This window comes from Camellia sinensis, chromosome 8, assembly GCF_055761805.1.
Source record: "Camellia sinensis isolate YWXY chromosome 8, ASM5576180v1, whole genome shotgun sequence".
Taxonomy (NCBI): Eukaryota; Viridiplantae; Streptophyta; class Magnoliopsida; order Ericales; family Theaceae; genus Camellia; species Camellia sinensis.
The window spans coordinates 14,649,508-14,672,123 of record NC_138968.1 but is presented as its reverse complement, the minus strand read 5'-3'; the positions used below and the strand labels follow the sequence as shown (position 1 = coordinate 14,672,123).

Sequence of the window (22,616 nt, the reverse complement as noted above, 5' to 3'; positions counted from 1 at the left end):
CACTCCAGGGTGATTACTTTATTAATAAGTTCCATACTTTTTGTTGCAACTCTGACTTTTGGACTTCTGAATGAAGCCGGATCGCTAACATCACCTTCAAAATTAACTACTTCTCCCCACAAACTTCCAATCTTCTTCAAAGTACTACTATTCCAGAGATTAAGAGGAATGCCATAACAGCTTAGCCATACCCCCCTCTCCTGGTCCAATTTTAGATCAGTATTCCATTCAGTGATAAACTCACACCAGTCAGGGATCCATGGGTAAAACAGTGGCATTTTGGACTTCTTATCATCCTTAGAATCGAACGTTATCACTACATCTCTGCCACCCCCCTCTCTTACCAAAACCTCACCCACTCCTTGTATTTTTAGCTCTTCTTTCAACTCTTGAGCACAGCGATTCATTTTGAGCCTTATAATGACACTTTCATACAACCATCCATTACCCACCTCATCAACTTTCACTATAATGCTGTCCCGATATTGATTGGTCTTGTCAGCAACTACTTCTGCATAGGATCTATGGTCCCTCGATTGAACCACGTTCCTATCACCTCCTGCATTATTGAACCTGCGATTAGTTAAACCGTCCAAATGATTTTGAGGATTGACCCTTGGCCTAGCTTTCTCGTTGTTGTACTCAACACTCTTTACTTCCAGGGCCTTATCATCTACCCACAAGCCATTAGCTTTTCGAATTGCCATTCCCATGGCCACAGGGCAGTCAAACCTCACAAAACCAAACCTTGAGTTCTTCACCTTGCGCCTCTTTTGTGGAATGAAGACATCTTTAACAATGCCAAACTTCATGAACAACTTATACAACCCTTTCGGATCCATGGAGTTAGGGATATTATCCACAAAGACTGTGTGCAACCCCTCTCTTGGCCCATGATTCCTGGTATCTTGTTGTCCTCGTCATTTGAACACCGGAATCCACCCTCCTCGTTGCATCCTTCTTACTTACTTTTTGAAGATACAATATATTCCACTTACTGAAATATTTCATGGAGCATGTTTTGACTTCATAACAGTGTACTACTATTGAATCCTTAATATTGTAATCTAATGTATTAGTAAAGTTGTCAGGAGTTAGAGAATGAAGAGGAAAAGTGGAGCAATTATTCCTCTGTATTCCAACATCCACCAGACTGATACGGTGGCTGCTGTAGTTGATAGCCTGCACGTAGTATTTACCCTATAACAAGTATAGTAGTGTCTGATTATTCTCGCACTCAAGTTCCATATACATAATTCCACGGTTGTCGTGTGGGTCGGATTTAAGTCGAAAGGGGAAGCTGATGTTATGGATATCTCCACAAGAAGAATAAGGATTGTTCTTGTGTTGGAGTTGCTTTGCTGCTGATTTTGATCATTATTACCATTACAACAACAATTTACACAAAAGAGGACAAGAACAAGAATGTGAACATGAACAAGGAGGACCCTATAACTAGCAAAGAACAACTTTCCACTAAACATATGGAGGTTGTTTAACATGGAAACATGACCTTTGATTTGTATTGGTTTGGCGACAAGAGTAGACCGGAGACTAGTGAAACCTTAAATAATTGATTACTTTTAATCTCCAATTTTGATGGAAGAATAAAATTGAAACCTTAAAAAAGTGATTAGTGTCCCAAAATTGATTATTTTTAACCTCCAATTTAGGTGAAATGACTAAATTAAAATTAGACTTGAACTATATGGACCTAATTATTTAAATTGAAATTATAGAAATTAAAGTAAAATTTGAGTTAAACCATAGAGGTGAAAAGTGTAATTAACTAATATTTTTTTAACAATGTACACTGCAATAACTTCCACAACTTTTTTATCCATAATATTTTGAGTAGTACTATTATATCCCAAACATTAGACTCTTTTTACATCCAAATAATGTGGCAATGTATTTAAATACCTAAAGTAACTCTTTCTCTTTTATATGTTCTCATATCATCAGTTAATCATCTCATTTACATATCACCATAATTAAAAAAATAAATTTATAAATCATTTTTGTAACGCCCTCAAATTAATAACATTAAACACATTAAATAAGACATGCGCTGGTTTCCAAAGTTCCATATTCTTTCATATATCAGAGTTTCATTACAAAAGGTATAACATGTTAACAACAAAAGCAAATGCCCTACGGGCTTACAGCTTTCCAAGTTAACACTTGGTTACAACAAAAAGAGTACTAACTCATACACATTAAGCCCTTGGCTTGAATTTACATGTAATACATTCAAAAGTAAAATGACAACAGTGTGTCCGCCTCTAGCCTCCCAAACTATGTCCTTGGAGGTGGCATGCTTCCTGTACCTGAAAATGATATTCCCATATAGGGTGAGCCACAGCCCAATAGAAATATACTAAACCGACCATGAACAATGACTAAAACGTTAGCAATTGATAGATGGCCAACACCGATACATTCACATAAATCACACATTTATGTCATACGACTTATGAGTCCAAGTTACTTTTCATTTTCCCTTTTTCAACGGATAGGCATATAAGCACTACCCACATTCTCAACAGACAAGTATACCAGCAATATCCATATTCTATAACAGATATGTACAACCACAATATCCACAGATAAGCATATAAGCTATATCCCCATTCTACAAAGATAAGCATATAAGCTCTGTCTTCACTTCTCTAGACAAGCATATGAGCTGTATCTACGGAGTTCATCCCCTATCTTCTCCCAACACTATCCGGTTTAGAGGTACATCCCCCATCTTCCCCTAAACCGCGGAGTACATCCCCCATCTCCTCCTCTACACATAACGTATACAAACACATTGGTTCTATATACAATCACTCAATACATATAGTTAATGTATTCTATCAACCGTCAAATTCCATGACACATTCCATTGATTAGTTTCAGTTTGCCTAATCATCATGCATTGTCTACAACAATCACGACTATCCTCCACCGATAGCCCAAGCAGTTATTTCTAAACAGAAAATAAATGCACAATGGATATATAATCAACATTACATTTCCTCATTCTTCTCAATTAATTATCCCAATTACTTAAACAATGTAATTAGGTTAAATCCCGTAATTAACATTTCAACCCTTAGGTTCCATTTTCATCAATGACTTAACATTTATTCCTTTTCTCTATGCCAAACATGCATTTAGGTTTATTATGAATAAAACCCCGACTTTTGTAAAATTACACAAAAGCCCCCAAGTTTTCACGAAATTACCAAACCAACCCCAACATCTCAAAATACTAAAATTTAAAGACAAAATCCATAGAAAGGAGTAGGATATCCCTACCTCGAAGTTTGAGCCACAAAGGAGATGAAGACCCAAAGATCAACGTGTTCCAAATCCCAACTTTTTCAGATTAAAACAAAGCTCTCAGTGCCCTCTATCTTTTTAACAAAGGTCCTAGGCTAGATTCACACTCTAGGGAGATCAAATCTTAGAGAGAATATAAGTGTAGAGAGAGAAGGTCTCGGATCAAGGGTTTGAAAGGAAAATAAAGTGAAAAAGTGATGTTTCAAAACGCTGCTGTCCACTGATATAAAACACTCTCGCTCGAGCGAAGACTTGGTCGCTCGAGCGACCAGACACAGAAACTCTCGCTCGAGCCAAGGAACTCTCGCTCGAGCCAAAAACTCAAAAGTGCGCTCGAGCCAAAGATTGCTCGCTCGAGCCCACAACTCAAACCTTCAGGTCTGCAACCAGAAGCACGCTCGAGCGACATACCTTTCGCTCGAGCGAAGAGCAAACCAGACCGCTCGAGCCAAGAAAAGCTCGCTCGAGCCAAGAAACACGACTCTCAGGTCCAGCACCAGACTCAACGCTCGCACGAGCGACAAACTCCTGGCTCGAGCGAAGACCCAAAATTTTGGGCAGCAACACTTGGCTCCCAAACACAACCAACCTGAAACAAACCTGCCCAACACATCCTATAACTCAAATATGAAGTAAAAAGGATGCAAACAAGATAATAAACATCTACCAACATCCACGGACTCATGTCCGGATCACTGTTCAACAAGGATAAACCCGGGATCGCTATAACCTCCCCCCCTTAAAGAATTTCGTCCCCGAAATTAAGCACAAGTTTTCAAAAACAAGTTTTTCTCCATTTTTAAACAATGTTACACTTTAACATTTAACAATCTGACCCATTACCGGTCACCCCCTCCATTTAACAAGAGGCATCTCACAATATGTAACTAACATATGTACTTTCAACATGCATTACATTACGCATTATCTTTCCAATTTCAACAATACATTCAACACATATAGTGTCACATTCAACTTCCATATGAGGCAAGTTACAAAACATACTTCCAAATAACCAAAACATTTTCAATGTTTCACAACTTAAGACATATATGAAAGCTCTTAAGTTCTATAACAGTTCAAAATTTAAACACAACATTACATGTCAACAAACAAGTCCGGATATTTCTCGCGGACTTGCAACTCACGTTCCCAAGTGGCCTCCTCCACTCCGTGATGTTTCCACAAGACTTTCACTAAAGGAATGGTCTTGCCACGCAGGACCTGATCCCGCCTATCCAAGACCCGAACCGGTCTCTCCTTATACGAGGCATCCTCATCTACCTCTAAATCCGTCCAATCCAACACATGTCATGGATCTGGCTCATACTTCCGAAGCATACTCACATGAAACACGTCATGCACTCCGGACAACTGCGGCGGTAAGGCTAACCGATAAGCAACCTCACCAATCCTCTCAAGGATCTCAAAAGGACCAATAAACCGAAGGGATAACTTCCCACTCTTCCCAAACCTCATCAAGCCTCGCCTAGGTGATATCTTCAGAAAGACATGATCACCTACCTCAAACGCCAAAGGCCTCCTCCTACGGTCAGCATAAGATTTCTGCCGACTCTGGGCTGTAACAAGCCTCCTACGGATAAGCTCAACTTTCTCCGTCGTCTCCCTAACCAACTCCGGACCCAACAAAGGTGCATCACCCACCTCGGCCCAACAAACTGGAGACCTACACGGTCGGCCATACAAGGCCTCAAACGGTGCCATACCGATACTAGACTGAAAACTGTTGTTGTAGGCAAACTCTACCAAGGGCAAGTGCCTCTCCCACGTCCCACTGAAGTCCAGGACACAACCCCGAAGCATATCCTCGAGGATCTGAATAGTACGCTCGGACTGCCCATCAGTCTGAGGATGATAAGCCGTACTAAAGGTCAATTTAGTGCCCAAGGCACTCTGCAAACTCTGCCACAACCTAGCAGTAAAACGAGGATCTCTATCTGAGACGATCGTCACTGGGACCCCGTGCAATCTCACTACGTCCCGAATATACAAGTCGGCAAGATGATCTACCGAATCTCTCACGTGCATAGGAATAAAGTGCGCCGACTTAGTTAACCGGTCTACAACCACCCAAATAGCATCACTACCCCGCTGAGTCCTCGGAAGACCTACAACGAAGTCCATAGTGACATGCTCCCACTTCCACTCGGCAATAGGCAAGGGTTGCAACAAACCCGCTGGCCTCTGATGCTCGGCCTTCACTTGCTGGCAAGTAAGACACTTCGATACGAAAACAGCCACATCTCTCTTCATACCCTGCCACCAAAACTGGCGACCCAAATCCTAATACATCTTAGTACCTCCCGGATGCACCGCCAAGCGCGAATGGTGAAACTCTCGGAGTACCTCCTCTCGGCAAGACTCCGGTACAAACAAACGGTCTCGGTATCTCACACTCTGGTCGGGATACACCGTCAAACCCTTTTCAACTTTCCCACTGGAGATCTTCTCTGGGAGGGATTCTACCTCAAGGTCACATTTCTGTGCCTCTAACACTCTAGTCACCAGTGTAGGCTGCGCAACAACAGAAAACAAGGCCGCAGCCTCAACAGATTCGCCCAGTAGCAAATCAAACTCGCCAAGTGCTCCCAACATCTCCCATTCCCGGATGGCTATACCAGCTACATCACTAAAGGGTTTCCTACTAAGGGCATCGGCCACAACATTGGCCTTTCCCGGGTGATAATGCAACTCAAAATCATAATCCTCGATGAACTCCATCCACCTCCTCTGCCTCAAATTCAAGTCTCTCTGCGTAAACAGATACTTCAAACTCTTGTGGTCCGAGAACACCTCGAACTTCTCACCATAAAGGTAGTGCCTCCAGATTTTCAAGGCAAAAATCACAGCCGCTAACTCTAGGTCGTGTGTGGGATAATTTTTCTCGTGTATTTTCAACTGACGTGAGCCATAAGCTACCACTTTCCCCTCTTGCATTAACACACATCCCAAACCCTCTCGTGAGGCATCACAATAAACCGCATAACCCAGCCCTCTCTCCGGAATAATCAACACCGGAGCGGTGGTCAATCTAACTTTCAGCTCTTGGAACGACTTTTCACAAGTCTCACTCCACACAAACTTGACCCCTTTCCGAGTCAGTCTAGTCAACGGTGACGCTAACCTGGAGAAATCTTTCACAAACCGACGGTAATACCCAGCTAATCCCAGAAAACTGCGGATCTCAAACACACTCTTAGGCTGTGCCCAATCTTGCACTGCCTCAACCTTGGATGTATCAACAGACACCCCTTCCCCAGATACCACGTGGCCTAAGAATTTGACTTCCCTCAGCCAGAACTCACACTTCCCAAACTTGGCATACAGCCTATGGGCTCTAAGCAACTCAAGCACCACTCTCAAGTGTTCCTCGTGCTCCTCCTCTGAAGGTGAATAGATAAGGATGTCGTCCACGAAGACGACTACAAATCGGTCTAAGAACTCCCAGAAAATCCGGTTCATCAAGTCCATAAAAACCGCCGGTGCATTGGTAAGTCCGAATGGCATCACCAAAAACTCGTAATGGCCATACCGCGTACGGAATGCCGTTTTAGGAATGTCCTCCTCCCTGACCCTCAACTGGTGGTAACCCGATCTCAAGTCTATCTTAGAGAAACAACGGGAACCCTTCAACTGGTCAAACAAATCATCTATACGGGGCATAGGATACTTATTCTTAATCGTAGCCCGATTCAACTTCCGGTAGTCAATACACAATCTCAAGGCACCATCTTTCTTTTTAACAAAGAGGGCCGGCGCTCCCCACGGCGAAACACTAGGGCGAACAAAGCCCTTATCGAGTAATTCCTGGAGCTGAACTTTCAACTCAACCAACTCTGCTGGAGCAAAACGGTAAGGTGCCATACAAATCGGCGCCGTGCCGGGCACTAAATCAATAGAGAACTCTATCTCTCGGTGAGGTGGCAAACTAACAAGATCTTCGGGAAAGACATCCGAATACTCACAAACCACCCTCGGCAACACATTCTGAGTCTCAACACACTCACTACTCTCAAAGCTAGCAAGTAGACTACTAAGCTCACTTCGCCCTCGTGAATCATACCCCGGTGGCAAAATATTACCAACCCGGTCTCCCAGGAAATGGAACCACTCCCCGCTCAAGGTACATAACGTGACCCTCTGGCGGTAGCAATCAATAACAGCCCGGTATGACGATAGCCAGTCCATACCCAAAATAACATCAAAACCCTTCATGGGCATGACAACAAACGGAAAAGCAAGCCTATAGCCAGCGACTTCTATATCACATCCTCTAACACCCTGTTTCAGGATCAACTCACCACCCAAAGGCGATACCACACAAATAGGAGATGCCAACTGTGCTAACTCCAATTCCAAAACAGATGCAAATGCAGCAGATACAAAAGAATGTGATGCACCTGTGTCTATCAACACATCAGCAACCGAGTTGCAAAACAGAAAAGTACCTCTCACTACTGATGGAGCCGGTACTAAATCCTGCGCGGTAACAGCATACACGCGCCCCGTAGGCCCCTGGTCTACCTGCTCACCTCTCGGAGCAAAAGACTGCTGCACAGACTTGGATGACGAAGCTCCCGGATTGGCCCTCGAGGCCTGCACAGACTGAGCTGGCTGGAAACCCTACGTCTGCCTAGAACCAGACGCTCCTGAAGTGGCACTCAACTGTGGGCAAAACCTCTTAAGGTGCCCAGGCTGTCCACACTGATAACAAGACAAGGGTTGCCCCCTGCCCAAACTCTGACTCTGCGGTCTAGCTGAAGAAGAAGCAGCTCTCTGACCCCCACCCTTCAGCAGGCAAACAGAAACCTTGTGACCCAGCTGGCCACACTTGTAACAGGTAAACTCCCCCTGACCACCTCTCCCGGAACCTGCACTCGGCACTGGGAAGGTCGATCTAGCAACACCACCCTGCGACTGCTGAGAGTTAGAACCCCTCTGCCTCCTGCCATCACCCTGGCCATCTTGGCTCCTCTTGGAGCCTCTCTGCCCCTCATCCTCCTCCTGCATCATAAGCTCCATATGAGCTGCAGCGTCCACTAGGTGTCTATACTCCTGGATGTAAGACCCACCAACTCTCAGCTTGAGGCCCCGCCTCAATTTCCGCTCAAACTCATAACAACGGCGTTCCTCAGACGCCACCAGTTCAGGTGCAAACCCGGATAAACTAGTAAAGGTAGCCTCAAACTCGGCCACTAACAAGCCCTGCTGATTAAGCCGGCTAAACTGATCCCTCAGCTTCTCCCTAGCTGCTGCAGACAAAAACCTCTCCTGAAAAGCATTCACAAACGCCTCCCAAGTACCACCAACACGAGCCTTCTCGTACTTTCACCATTGACCCGCATCTCCCTTCAGTTGGAAAGATGCCAAGGTCACTTTCAGTGCTCCGTCCTCAATGCCAAGCATCTCGAACGTCTTACTCATTTGCTCTAGCCACTCATCAGCCTTCAGTGGCTCCTTCGGATCCCCGACAAACTCATCCGGATTAGACCGGAAAAACTCTCTCTTCAAGAAAGAAGGTCCCGCCTCAGTTGCCTGATTCCCAGCTCTAAGAATACCCAAAGCTCCTGCTATCTCTCTGGCCAAAGCACCCATGGCCTGCTGACCCACTGGCTCGGCCACATTGGCCTGGCCAACTCCCTCTTGCACTGTCGGAATCTCACCCTGTAATGGTACTTCCTGCCTCGCAGGTCTACCACGCCTAGCACCTCTTCCTCGTCCTGACATCCTAATAAAGGTAACACAGAACATTAGCACGTTCATAAATGTGCCGAAACTAAACACTCACGTCCTAATGCATGGACAACAGTAATTCATTCCACGTAAGCACATAAACACATAAACACCTACGAATTTCATTTCCGGATAATGCTAGTCCCGAGGCATTACTAGAGTTCCGGTTAGAAACAGCATTGATCAAGTGCTTTTCCAACAAGACTCCCAGAAACCTAAGGATCCAATCAACATCCTAGAAATTAAATCCCATACCCACATAGTCACATAAGCATGTTATCAAGTAAGCACATAGCATATGATACTACATCTAAGTCTCTATCAAGCGAGACAAACCCATTGTGATCCTAATCACTTCCCACGTACCCAAAGTATTCGAACCCGGTACGCTCTGATACCAAGTTGTAACGCCCTCAAATTAATAACATTAAACACATTAAATAAGACATGCGCTGGTTTCCAAAGTTCCATATTCTTTCATATATCAGAGTTTCATTACAAAAGGTATTACATGTTAATAACAAAAGCAAATGCCCTACGGGCTTACAGCTTTCCAAGTTAACACTTGGTTACAACAAAAAGAGTACTAACTCATACACATTAAGCCCTTGGCTTGAATTTACATGTAATACATTCAAAAGTAAAATGACAACAGTGTGTCCGCCTCTAGCCTCCCAAACTATGTTCTTGGAGGTGGCATGCTTCCTGTACCTGAAAATGATATTCCCATATAGGGTGAGCCACAGCCCAATAGAAATATACTAAACCGACCATGAACAATGACTAAAACGTTAGCAATTGATAGATGGCCAACACCGATACATTCACATAAATCACACATTTATGTCATACGACTTATGAGTCCAAGTTACTTTTCATTTTCCCTTTTTCAACGGATAGGCATATAAGCACTACCCACATTCTCAACAGACAAGTATACCAGCAATATCCATATTCTATAACAGATATGTACAACCACAATATCCACAGATAAGCATATAAGCTATATCCCCATTCTACAAAGATAAGCATATAAGCTCTGTCTTCACTTCTCTAGACAAGCATATGAGCTGTATCTACGGAGTTCATCCCCTATCTTCTCCCAACACTATCCGGTTTAGAGGTACATCCCCTATCTTCTCCTAAACCGCGGAGTACATCCCCCATCTCCTCCTCTACACATAACGTATACAAACACATTGGTTCTATATACAATCACTCAATACATATAGTTAATGTATTCTATCAACCGTCAAATTCCATGACACATTCCATTGATTAGTTTCAGTTTGCCTAATCATCATGCATTGTCTACAACAATCACGACTATCCTCCACCGATAGCCCAAGCAGTTATTTCTAAACAGAAAATAAATGCACAATGGATATATAATCAACATTACATTTCCTCATTCTTCTCAATTAATTATCCCAATTACTTAAACAATGTAATTAGGTTAAATCCCGTAATTAACATTTCAACCCTTAGGTTCCATTTTCATCAATGACTTAACATTTATTCCTTTTCTCTATGCCAAACATGCATTTAGGTTTATTATGAATAAAACCCCGACTTTTGTAAAATTACACAAAAGCCCCCAAGTTTTCACGAAATTACCAAACCAACCCCAACATCTAAAAATACTAAAATTTAAAGACAAAATCCATAGAAAGGAGTAGGATATCCCTACCTCGAAGTTTGAGCCACAAAGGAGATGAAGACCCAAAGATCAACGTGTTCCAAATCCCAACTTTTTCAGATTAAAACAAAGCTCTCAGTGCCCTCTATCTTTTTAACAAAGGTCCTAGGCTAGATTCACACTCTAGGGAGATCAAATCTTAGAGAGAATATAAGTGTAGAGAGAGAAGGTCTCGGATCAAGGGTTTGAAAGGAAAATAAAGTGAAAAAGTGATGTTTCAAAACGCTGCTGTCCACTGATATAAAACACTCTCGCTCGAGCGAAGACTTGGTCGCTCGAGCGACCAGACACAGAAACTCTCGCTCGAGCCAAGGAACTCTCGCTCGAGCCAAAAACTCAAAAGTGCGCTCGAGCCAAAGATTGCTCGCTCGAGCCCACAACTCAAACCTTCAGGTCTGCAACCAGAAGCACGCTCGAGCGACATACCTTTCGCTCGAGCGAAGAGCAAACCAGACCGCTCGAGCCAAGAAAAGCTCGCTCGAGCCAAGAAACACGACTCTCAGGTCCAGCACCAGACTCAACGCTCGCTCGAGCGACAAACTCCTGGCTCGAGCGAAGACCCAAAATTCTGGGCAGCAACACTTGGCTCCCAAACACAACCAACCTGAAACAAACCTGCCCAACACATCCTATAACTCAAATATGAAGTAAAAAGGATGCAAACAAGATAATAAACAACTACCAACATCCACGAACTCATGTCCGGATCACTGTTCAACAAGGATAAACCCGGGATCGCTATAATTTTCTTAATTCCCCTAGTCGCTGCTGGCCACATTTTCGTCAACCATTTGTCCACTGACTTTATGAAAATAATGACAGTGCAAAAATAAAAATCAAAATCAAAATTCAACTTCTTACACACTACCACTGACCCTAGCCGCTGCCAGCCACATTTTCGTCAACCATTTGTCCACTAACTTTTTTGATGATAATGACAATGCAAAAATAAAAAAAAAAAATCAAAATTCAAGCATGTGAGGGATCTGAATTTGTCCCATTTCGGTTTGTTAAAAACTCATGACTTACCTTATAAGTGCATCATATTCATAAACTTTCAAGAGGTCTTTTATAGTAAAGAAAGAACAAAATTGTGCACGCCCCCATACAAAACGGACAATATCTTAGTGCGTGCTATGACAGTAGAGTGGTCCACACAAATGGCGCCGTCTGTGGGAAACCTAACTCCACCACGTGGATCCACACGCTTGGGGGCTAATGTAGAGAGTGCGTGCCCGCGGTACAAAGCGAATAATATCTTGGTGCGTTCTATGACAGTTGGGTGGCCTGCACAATGTAGAAGAATCAACTGACTTTATGACAATAAAAAAAATAATAAAAAAAACAAAATCCAGTTAGAAGGATCATAACATAAAGCCAAGAAACCAAAATCCAAATAGATAATACCCAAATGATGAATTGATTTTCCAAGAGGAATAAGATGCAAATAGAACCGTTAACTATGATTTCTATTGGTAACATTTAGGCAGTCTGAATCAAACAAGAGCTCGTATGAATAGCAGAATAGTAAATCTCAACTTAAGGCACAACAATTGAAAATAATTTGACTAATCAACACAGAACAACAAAAATCGAGAAAGTTTAGGGTTCATACAAAATCAGCACATGATACATTTATTAAAATTTTAAAACAATAATGCTCTTATATATTAATTTCATTTGCCCTTTGACACTAAAATAAGGGAGCCAAAGTGTAAATTAATAAGAGTATTATTATCTAAAAAAATAATAAGTTTGTCATTTATTTTACAAATGACCAGATTCATTTAAAATCCCTAACATAGGGAGTTAAGTATAACAAGATAACACTTAAATTGTTGAGTTTAAAGTGTATTTTTATTTTTTTTTTTATAGAAAAAGTTGAGTTCAAAGTTTAGGAAGGAAAAACATAAATAAATCACAATTTAAAAGAATTTACTCTAATTTACCAAATTATCAAATATCTCCAAATTTTAATATAAAAAATAATGATAAACTTATCACCCCAATGTTCATAACCAACAAAATACTTGTCCAACTTATGATTAAGGTTTTGTTTGGAAACATGTTAAAGCAATCAAAGGTTCAACACGGTTTAATTTGTCGTCTCCACCCAAAGCACCATAATCATAAAAAAAAAAATAATAAATAAATAAAATTAGGAGAAAATCTCATTTAAGTGGAATGTAGAAAAAATAATATCAAATTAATGAATAACTTTGCAACATTAAAACATAAATTTTTAAAACTTTTCATGAATTTATTATTATTTTTCCAACATTACATTGACATGCTATTCCCCAAAAATTAAAGTTCACTAACTAATCAAACAAGTTAATTCAGAGTTGCCAGGATTATTAAACAAGAGACATGTTTACTCATTTACAAATGCAACAAGAGTATGTAAATATTAACTAAATATTTTATTGAAAAAATCACAACTGTGATAATTATTCAAACTAGAATGTTTATTTGTTCTCTATTGTTTTAAAGTAAATAATTAGGTCTTTACATTTTAAATTTACTTTTAATTCAATCTTTCTGTTCGTTTAAACTATAGATTAAAATTAATGATTTTTAGACATTTGTTAGTTTGTTGAAGCATATATGTAGAAAAAAATTAACAAAAATTTGCATAAAATGACCAAATAGAAAATGGACTTAAAATGTATAGATTAAATTATTCAAATTGAAACAATATGGACTAAAATAAATTTTAGATCAAACTATAAGGGTGAAATGTATAAATTACCCTGGAAAATTTGACTTTATCCTCTTATAGTTTTGCCCATATGCACTTTACCACCAATTATTTGAAAATAGTTATGTAAACCCCATGTGATTGGTAGAATAAAGAGCACCGTCAAGCCAGCCAATAATTTAAGCGAAAATATTAAAAAACCTTTATACATAAATAATCTCGTTGTACAGACCACATGTATTTTTGTCAATTTTACTTTAACCCTGTTATTTACTATGTGTGGTTTACCTTTTGACATTTAAAAATGAGTACACAATCCCTTTAATGTCCCGACACATGTTTCAAACTTGTTGTTAAGTTAGACAAAATGCACTTTAATTCACAAACACATAAAATTTATGTGATTATTTTCAAATGATAGGTAGTAAACCACACATAGGCCACATCATAAGGGGCAATGTGAAATTTGCATTTTTTTTTTCAAGTTCTCTTCTTATCCCCAACTCGACCACGCAAACAACACTATTAGCAGAGTCCTTAGAATTTTGTTTCAGACAGTTCCATTGCAAGATGGCCAGTGCATACCAACAAGTTGCAGTAAACATGGCAGTCCTGAAATCCGATTCCCATTCCGGCTAAAAGGGTATCACCCCAACCACTGTGGGTATCCTGGCTTTGATCTTTCTTGCACTCCTCGTAGCAAATACCCTGTGGTTGAGCTCCCAAATTTTGTGAATGTATTTGTGAACAATATTGACAACAAATCTCAGACCATACATATATCTGAACAATATCCCCTCGTCCGACGACTTTAGCTTCATCAATTGTTCCCAGCCACTGCAAAAGTCGTTTGATGTGTATTGGAATGTTGCTTTCCTTAGCGACCACAGTCACCAAGTTTATCTTGCACAAAGATGTATCACATCTCACTTCCAGTTGAAATATATAATGATAATAGATTTGATATTATTGGATTGAAATGGATTAAACCCATATGTGGGACCTGTGAAGCACAAGGCAAGTATTGTAGATTGAACAACAACAACAATGGATCAACTGAATGCTTTGACAAGTCCAAACAACCATCTAAAGGTACACTTCTATTCTTGTTTCTACTTTCTTACTTAAAGCTACGTTTTTCACTTTTCAGTTCATTTTTTCCTTTCTTGAAGCCACCATCACCTCCAAGCCTTTCATAAATAAATTTAAGTTAAATTACAAATATACTCCTTAAGATTTGTTTTAAAATAACGATTTTTCTTAGTGCTTTTAAAAATTATAAATACCCCTCTGTCAAAAAAAATTTATTTAACAGAATTAGCAGAAAAATGACTTCTTAACTATAACTACTCTCCAATGCAACAATAAAATTACCTGAATTGTTAATTGAAATATATTTATGAAATCATTAAACATTGTTAACTGATTTGATAATTAATTAATAAAATGAGTCATTTGTTATGCAATTAGAAATTTGAAGGGGCGGGAAGTAATTTTCAGAATCACAAGGGATATTTCGTATTTTAAGCAAATGTTAGAAAGCATATTTTTAATTTATCCAAATATTATTTAGTGCTACTGGTAAAATATTTCAATTTGTTCCGTAAAACAATTCTATCTCTGTACCTTTAATCTTTGGGGACGGCGAACTTATATGTGACTAATTATTATTATTATTATTTTTAATTTATTGTTTGTGTAGTTTGATTTTGACAATTTTCATTGTCAAAAATGTGTATTTTGTTATCTATGTAGAAAGATGTAAAGTTAGAAGAATAATTAATTTTTAGACGAGAAGATAAATTATCGATTTTTTGTTTTTTTTCACAAACACTCTCGACAACTAAAATATTGTTACCAATTTTGAAAACTTTAAAGCCTAATTTTGGAATTGGAATTTCAAATACAAATTAATTTTTTTGCAAATTTGCAAATAACTTCAATTTTGATAAACCTATAATCATTGAATGTCACATGTAACTATAAAAATATCAATTCATAAATGGTGCTCAATGAAAATGTGATATCTTTGTTGACGAATATGAGATGCATCAAATGTAAGATCTCAAATAAGAAGAAGAAAGAGACAACTAAAATAGAGAAATAAGAGGAAAAAAAAAAAGAGAGAGAGAAGAATTGAAAGTAGAAGTTTTGAAATAGAAATGGAGATTAGGAAGAAAAATTGAAAATGGAAATTGAGTTGAAGAGAGTATTGAAATAAAATATTAAAAAAAAGACTAAGGAAAAAACCGAGTCAAAATAAGAAGAAGAAAAGAAGAGGGAGAACCGATACAAATAAGAAGAATAAGAGGTGGAGAGAGAAAGGAAAATACATGGAGCTAAATAGTAAAAACTGCAACTTGAAAGTGCAAATTGAATTAAAGAGATCTTGGGGGAATCAAGTACTAAATTTCTCAAAAAATCTTGTTAGAGCGAGCCTATATGATCTATAAATATTGATAGAGGAAATTTCATTTTCCCCCAAACTATACCCGCTAATCTATGTCACATCGGAACTTTTGATATTGTCAATTTACCCCCTAACCTATTTAAATCTTGATCAATTTGTCCTCTACTATCACATTTAAATGAAAAAAGTTTAAAAAAATTATATTTTGGCCCCAAATTTTAAATTATAGATTCAAACTCACCCTTTCTATTCTCTTCTCTAACCCAAACTTACCATCTCTCCTCTCTACACCTATATAACTCTGCCGGCCACCATGGCCATCGACTAGCCCTCCTCTTCCTTCTGCCACTGCAATCCCTTCCCCAACCCTTCCCTTCCATCTCTAGTCACCCCTTCATCTCTACCTCAGCCCCTCCTCGCTAGCTCAAGCCTCTCCTTCACCACACTCGCCACCGTAGCCCCGACCCAAACCTTCAGCCTCCCTTCCACGTTGCTACCACTGTCACCCCTCCTTCATCCTAACCAAACATTGAAGACCCATTCCTTTCCTCCACCACCCTACCTAGATCTGGATCAGATCTTTAAATTGTGAAAAAGAGAGACAGAGAGAGTGATAGAGAGTGTGAAACTTGGTTGTTTGAGCTCATAACAACAAAGGTGTTAATTGAGTTATTTGATAACATTTTGCTTCTCGGATAAAGGAATTGATTTATTTGATGATAGGTAGGTTTGCATCCGTGGTTAATTGTTAAATTGAATTATTAATTGTTCAAGACCATGCAAATTAAATATATAAACGGAATCGAGAAGAATCCTTCAAGGGAAAAACACATTGCAAGGGTTTTAGAGGTTGCGAACGACATGTCCATTGTGCATGAATTGTAGAGAGATAAGGGTTTTAAAGAGAAAAACCACAAATGGGTTGATGGAAGAAAAAACTGAACCAACTTGGCAACGCCGCTGCTGCAAGCTAACAGAAGATGGTGATGGTTGGTGGTGGTAGTGATGGTTGTTTTGTTGAGAGAGAATAGAGGGTAGTTTAGGTGAGAGAGGAGAATAAAAAGGTGAGTTTGAATATATAATTTGAAATTTGAGTTCAAAATGAAAATTTTAAAACTTTTTCCATTTAACTGTAATGGGAGGGGACAAATTGCTCACAATTTAAATAGGTTAAGGGGTAAATTGACAATATCAAAAGTTCGGATGTGAAATTGATCAGTGGGGTATAGTTTGGGGGGCGGGGGGGATGAAATTTCCTCATATTAATAACTAATACTACACTATATTTAAGGACCTTTTCAAAACTTCGTGGTGGCATTGTGTTGAGGTCCAAGCCTGATTAGGTATATCTTAGTTGCTAATATGGTTGAATTTTCCTATGAGAGGATTTAACACTCTCAAATATTTGATTCTACCTTAACAGTTTCTTTTCCGTAGCACCTACAAAAATAAAAATAGAGTAGTGTACAATCAAAATATTATGAATCCATCATAAATAAAATTTCTTGCTTATTGAAGGGGGAAAAAAATGATTGTCTAATAGTTTTCACACTTTTACAGGTGCATCAAAGGATCTAAAGGTTGCAGGTAAAGTTAACTATCCTCCCTTAATTTTAACAGACATTGAGGAGGCAAAAATTTGCTAACTTGGTATTAAATAAATTGCAGGTGGAATCTTGGGTTTGTCTGTTCTGGTTGTATTTGTCATGTTATTGTATCTTGTCTACATATCAAACTAAATAAAGAAAAAGGATCAATTAAAGATTAGAAAGTTTTTAGAAGATTACAAAGCTCTCAAGCCTGCAAGATACTCCTATGCAGATATCAAGAAAATCACAAATCAATTTCAGGACAAAATAGGCCAAGGAGGTTATGGCATAGTATACATGGGAAATCTTTCCAATGATCACTACAAGAAAAAGCAGATTTCGCGACTAAAAATAGATTTTTCGTCGCTAAAAGTAGCAAAATTGGCAACTAAAATGGAATTAGTCGCCAAAAGTGTACACTTTTGGCGACTAAAACAGTTTAGTAGCCAAATGTAGGGGTTTTAGCGACTAAAACTCAGTTTAGTCGCCGAATATAGGGGTTTAGCGTTTAAAAAAATTTTAGTAGCCAAAAGAGAAGGTTTTTGGCGACTAAAAACATTTAGTAGCCAAAAGTATAGGTTTTGGCGACTAAAAAATAGTTTGGTCGCCGATTATATGTGTTTTACCGACAAAAATCAATTTCGTAGCCAAAAGTGAAGCCTTTTGGCTACTAAAAAAAATTTAGTAGCTAAAAGTCAAGAATTGTCGACTAAAATGCAGTTTAGTCGCCAAAAGTGGAGGTTTTTCGGCAGGAATGAATTTTTTTACCGACTAAAATATAATTAGTAGCCAAAACTATACAATTGGCGACTAAAAACATATATTTAGTCGCCAAAAGTGATCTAATTTTTTTTAGTAAATAATTTATTTTTTACATAAATTATATTGAATAAAAATAATTATTTATATATATATAGCTAGATATTAATACGGGTCAATATAGTGTATAAATAATATATGTTGCATATATATTCATGTGTTGTGGTAGTGGCATAGTGTAGAGAGTGTGTTGCTAAAGGTTTTGAATGTGGGAGAGGTTGGCGGTTCGAATCTCTGACAAAGCAAAAAAGTTAGTTTTTTTTTTTTTTTTTTTCACAGAAGCACCTTTGGCGACTAAATTTTAGTCGCCAAAATTGTTTATTTTGGGCGACTAAACGGTTTAGTCGGCAATTCATGGACTATTGGCGACTAAAAGATTAGTCGCTAAATGTGTGATTTTAAAAGTGTAAATCACTATTGGCGACTAAATCGTTGGTCGCTAAAGAGCTATTTTTTGCCTACTAAAACAATTTTAGTCGCCAATACCTCCGGCGACCATATATACGCGACAAAACGGGCGACTAAAAAAATTAGTCGCTGAAAGTAAAAACTCGACTTTCGGTGACTAAAAACAGACTTTTGGCGACTAAAAATTTAGTCGCCAAAGGTGCTTTTTCTTGTAGTGGATGTTTTCGTCGCAGTCAAGATCCTCAACTGTGTGGAAGGAAATGGGAATGAGTTCATCAATGAAGTGCAAACAATGGGTAGAATCCAACACATCAATGTGGTCCGCTGGGTGGGATATTGTGCTGACAGTTTCAAAAGAGCTTTGCTTTACAAGTTTTTACTAAAAAATTCACTTGAAAAGTTCATAGCCTCTGATCAACAAAAGCGTTCACTTGGTTGGAAGAAATTGGAAGACATTGCTCTTGGCATAGCTAAGGGAATTGAATATCTTCACCTAGGGGGTGATCAACGAATCCTTTACTTCGATATCAAACCTCACAACATCTTGTTAGATCACAAGTTCAACGCAAAGATCTCCAATTTTGGTCTAGCAAAGTTGTATTCAAAATAACAACGTGAAGTATCCATGACTGCTGCTAGAGGGACTATGGGTTACATAGCACCTGAAGTGTTCTCTAGAAACTTTGGGAATGTATCATACAAATTAGATGTTTATAGTTTTGGAATGCTGTTACTTGAAATTGTTAGAGCAAGGCAAAATCCTATAGCACAGAACACGAGAAAAAATTACTTTCCGGAATGGATTTACAAGCATTTGGATAAAGGAGAAGAGCTAGGAGTTCAGATTGATGAAGGGGGAGATGCAAAGATTGTGAAGAAACTAACTATAGTGGGATTTTGGTGCATATAGTGGTACCCAATAGACCGACCATTGATGAAAGTTGTAGTGCAAATGTTAGACGGAGATGGAGGCACTCTAACAGTTCCACCCAGTCCATTTTCCTTCACAAATCCATTGCCAAGGAGGGGAACAATGGGTGGTACAACTTTTACTAGTGAGTTAGATGTAATTTCTAAATGTGAGTAAGAGAATAAATTAGTGATTTTTTATAAGAATTTTAATGATTGTATAATTCATAATAGTAATTAATCTCATTGTTCTTAGCAATTGAGTCTAGAATTAATTGAGTATTGATGCACTACTATAGTTTTCAATAATGAAAATTTTATGGTAAACACCTCGTGTGTATCATATATACCTCATGATTTTTGTGCGTGTAGTTATGACTTACTGTATTGTTAGTTATAACACATTATGATATTATTTTTGTTATGATCCAACAGTTGTTTAGTTATACCTCATGTGTTGTTTAGTTATAACTCAATTGTGACTCACATAGTGTTGAGTTATGCCATCTTGTGCGTGAGTCAATCGCGATACAATAAGATTGTGTTTAGTTGAAAGATTTGATGAGTAAAATAGAAAGGGAAAAGAAAATGTAATTCCACTTTTTGTTTGGCTATAGTGGAAAACATATGGAAAAAGAAAGCGGGGGTGTAGACACCCCATTTTTGACCGACCTTAAGACTCAGACGTCATCGATTGTGCACTCAGTGATTGCGTATGTCGTGCTCGTTCTGAGGTTTCGGTGTCTCGGTTGAGAGCCTTACCTCCGGGTCTCGGGTCCCCTTTGTGTTTTGCCTCGGTTTATGAACCAGGTTCTATTTTCTCTTCCCGAAGGGAGGGAGAGGTCTCGTAGACCATCTCTCAGTGGCCGTAGGCTACTTTTCGTGGTCATAGGCCGCTTTTCCCGTTTGGAGACCAGTTTTTGATTTTCGGAGCCGTCAGCCGTGTGCGTCGGTTCGGGACTGCTTAACTTTCTCTGTTTGCTCCGATTTTTGGCACACACCTTGTTTCCTCTCTCTAGAGGGACACTGTGGCCCGGGAGACCAACTTCGTGGTCACACGCCACTTTTGATGCTTAACAGTCAGCTTTCGGGGCACCCGGCTGCGCGTTTTGGCCCCCGAACCCTCGTTTTGCATCAGTGTGGGTTCATTTTTGGCATGGACCCTACTTTCATTGTTTGGAAGGTGGTACAAGGGTGGGAGACCACCTTTTCTCCTTGGAGACCACTTTTCCCCAGTCAGCCAATTTTCTTGTCATGTAAGTGGTCTCCCTCACTTTTGGGCCACAATTACTGGTCTCCCACCATACCACTAGCTTGCATTTAGTGTGGAGACCACCCTGGGAGGCAGCCAACCACCTAACCCTTTTGACCCTGGTCGGCCGACCAAGGGAGGTGGTCGGCCTACTCCCCCCTGTCTTGTCCCTGTGAGTTGTTGCCAGCTGTGCCAGCTGGAAGGCACAGAATTGATCCTCGTGTATGGAGGATCTTCAAACTTGTTTTCTAGCTTCTTGAAGAAGCTATGAACCCCTTTGGCTATAAGAGAGACCCTCTCCCTCATTAGCAAAGGTTCAGAATTTGGTTTGAGGCATACACATATATCTCTCCTTTTGTCTCTATATTCTAAGCTTAAAGGTCCCTTGTTCTTGCACCTTTGCACTACACCCCATAGAATAACTCCTCCAACACCAACCTAAGCTTCTTGGAGGGTCTTGAGAAGTCTTGAAGGTCTGCTTTTTGGTCCCAAAGTGTGCTGTCTTGCTGAGCTTCAAGGGTAACACTTTTTTCCCTCTTTTAAGCATTATTTTGCTTCATCTTTTAGTTATACTTGTAAGAATATTTGAGCTTTGGTGTAAACTGAAAAAAGTCTTATTTTGAGGCCCTTAACATGTTTTTTTAAGGTCATTTTTCTATTGGGGGTCATCTACCCCCTTGCATGCTTCATTTCACCTTGTTTTGAGCCATGCCTTAGAGCATTTGTGTTGGCCTTTGTTTGGTCTTTTAGCCACTGAAATCTAGTGGATTTTTAGTGGCTAGAATGCTATTTTGAGTGCCAAAATCAGAGAGGGGTGACCCTCTCACCCCTTGTCTTGTTTACTAGCATATTTGGCCTAACAAAGGAGCCCTTATTTGCATGCTTCCAAGCCATATTTTAGGCCATTTTTGGTGGGTTTAGGACCTTCATAGGCTCTTTCTAGAGCCCATTTTTCCATTTTGGGTGTCCATCTTGCATGTGTAGAACAACCCTCTTTATAGCCTATCAAAGGAGAGTATCATTCTTGCATGCATAGACCATGTTTCAGTGGGTTTTTGGGATTTATTTGGCATTTCATACCTCTGAATTTTGCTGGTTTGGTGGCCTCTTGATTGCCTCACATGCTTGTAGTGCAAATCCTCTTTACTAGCTTACATTGCATGCTATTTTGGCCTTTGATTCTAGCAGTTTTTGGCCATGCTTTAAACTGATTTTGTGCATGTTTTGGACTTCCTTAGCTCTGTTTTTATGCCTCATGGTTGAATGATGCTTGCTATGCATGGTTGTAGTTCAATACCCTTGCCTAGCTTTGAGTTTTGGAGCTTATTGCATGCTAATGTTGAGGTGTTTCCATGTTTTGGGGCCATTGTGCATCATATTTCAGAGCTTACATGTATGCCATATTCCCATGTTTTCCACTCTTTAAATGCGTTTGAGAGTCGTGCTTGTATGCCTCGTTTTTTGACCATTGCATGAGCTTCATTTCCATGCATTTTGAGCAATCATTTTAGGCCATTTTCCCATTGTCTTGGACCTGCCTAGGGTCTATGTGGGGCGGGTTGGGTCATTTGAGCATCGCTTTGTGTACCTCTAGTGTAACGCACTTCACTTGTTTCGGTATCCGGACCATCTAGTATGCATTGTGTGAGGTATTTGCATGATTCGGGACCATCTTGCAAGTCATTTCAGAACTAAAAAGTGTGTAATTGTATGCCATATTTCATCCCTTGCCATGCTTTGGT

General features: G+C 39.5%; 1 pseudogene; it reads left to right on the top strand.

Annotated features, from left to right (window-relative positions):
• The first annotated feature begins 14,401 nt into the window (after positions 1 to 14,401).
• LOC114261479 (rust resistance kinase Lr10 pseudogene) lies at positions 14,402 to 19,323 on the top strand (annotated as a pseudogene).
• The last annotated feature ends 3,293 nt before the right edge of the window (positions 19,324 to 22,616 follow it).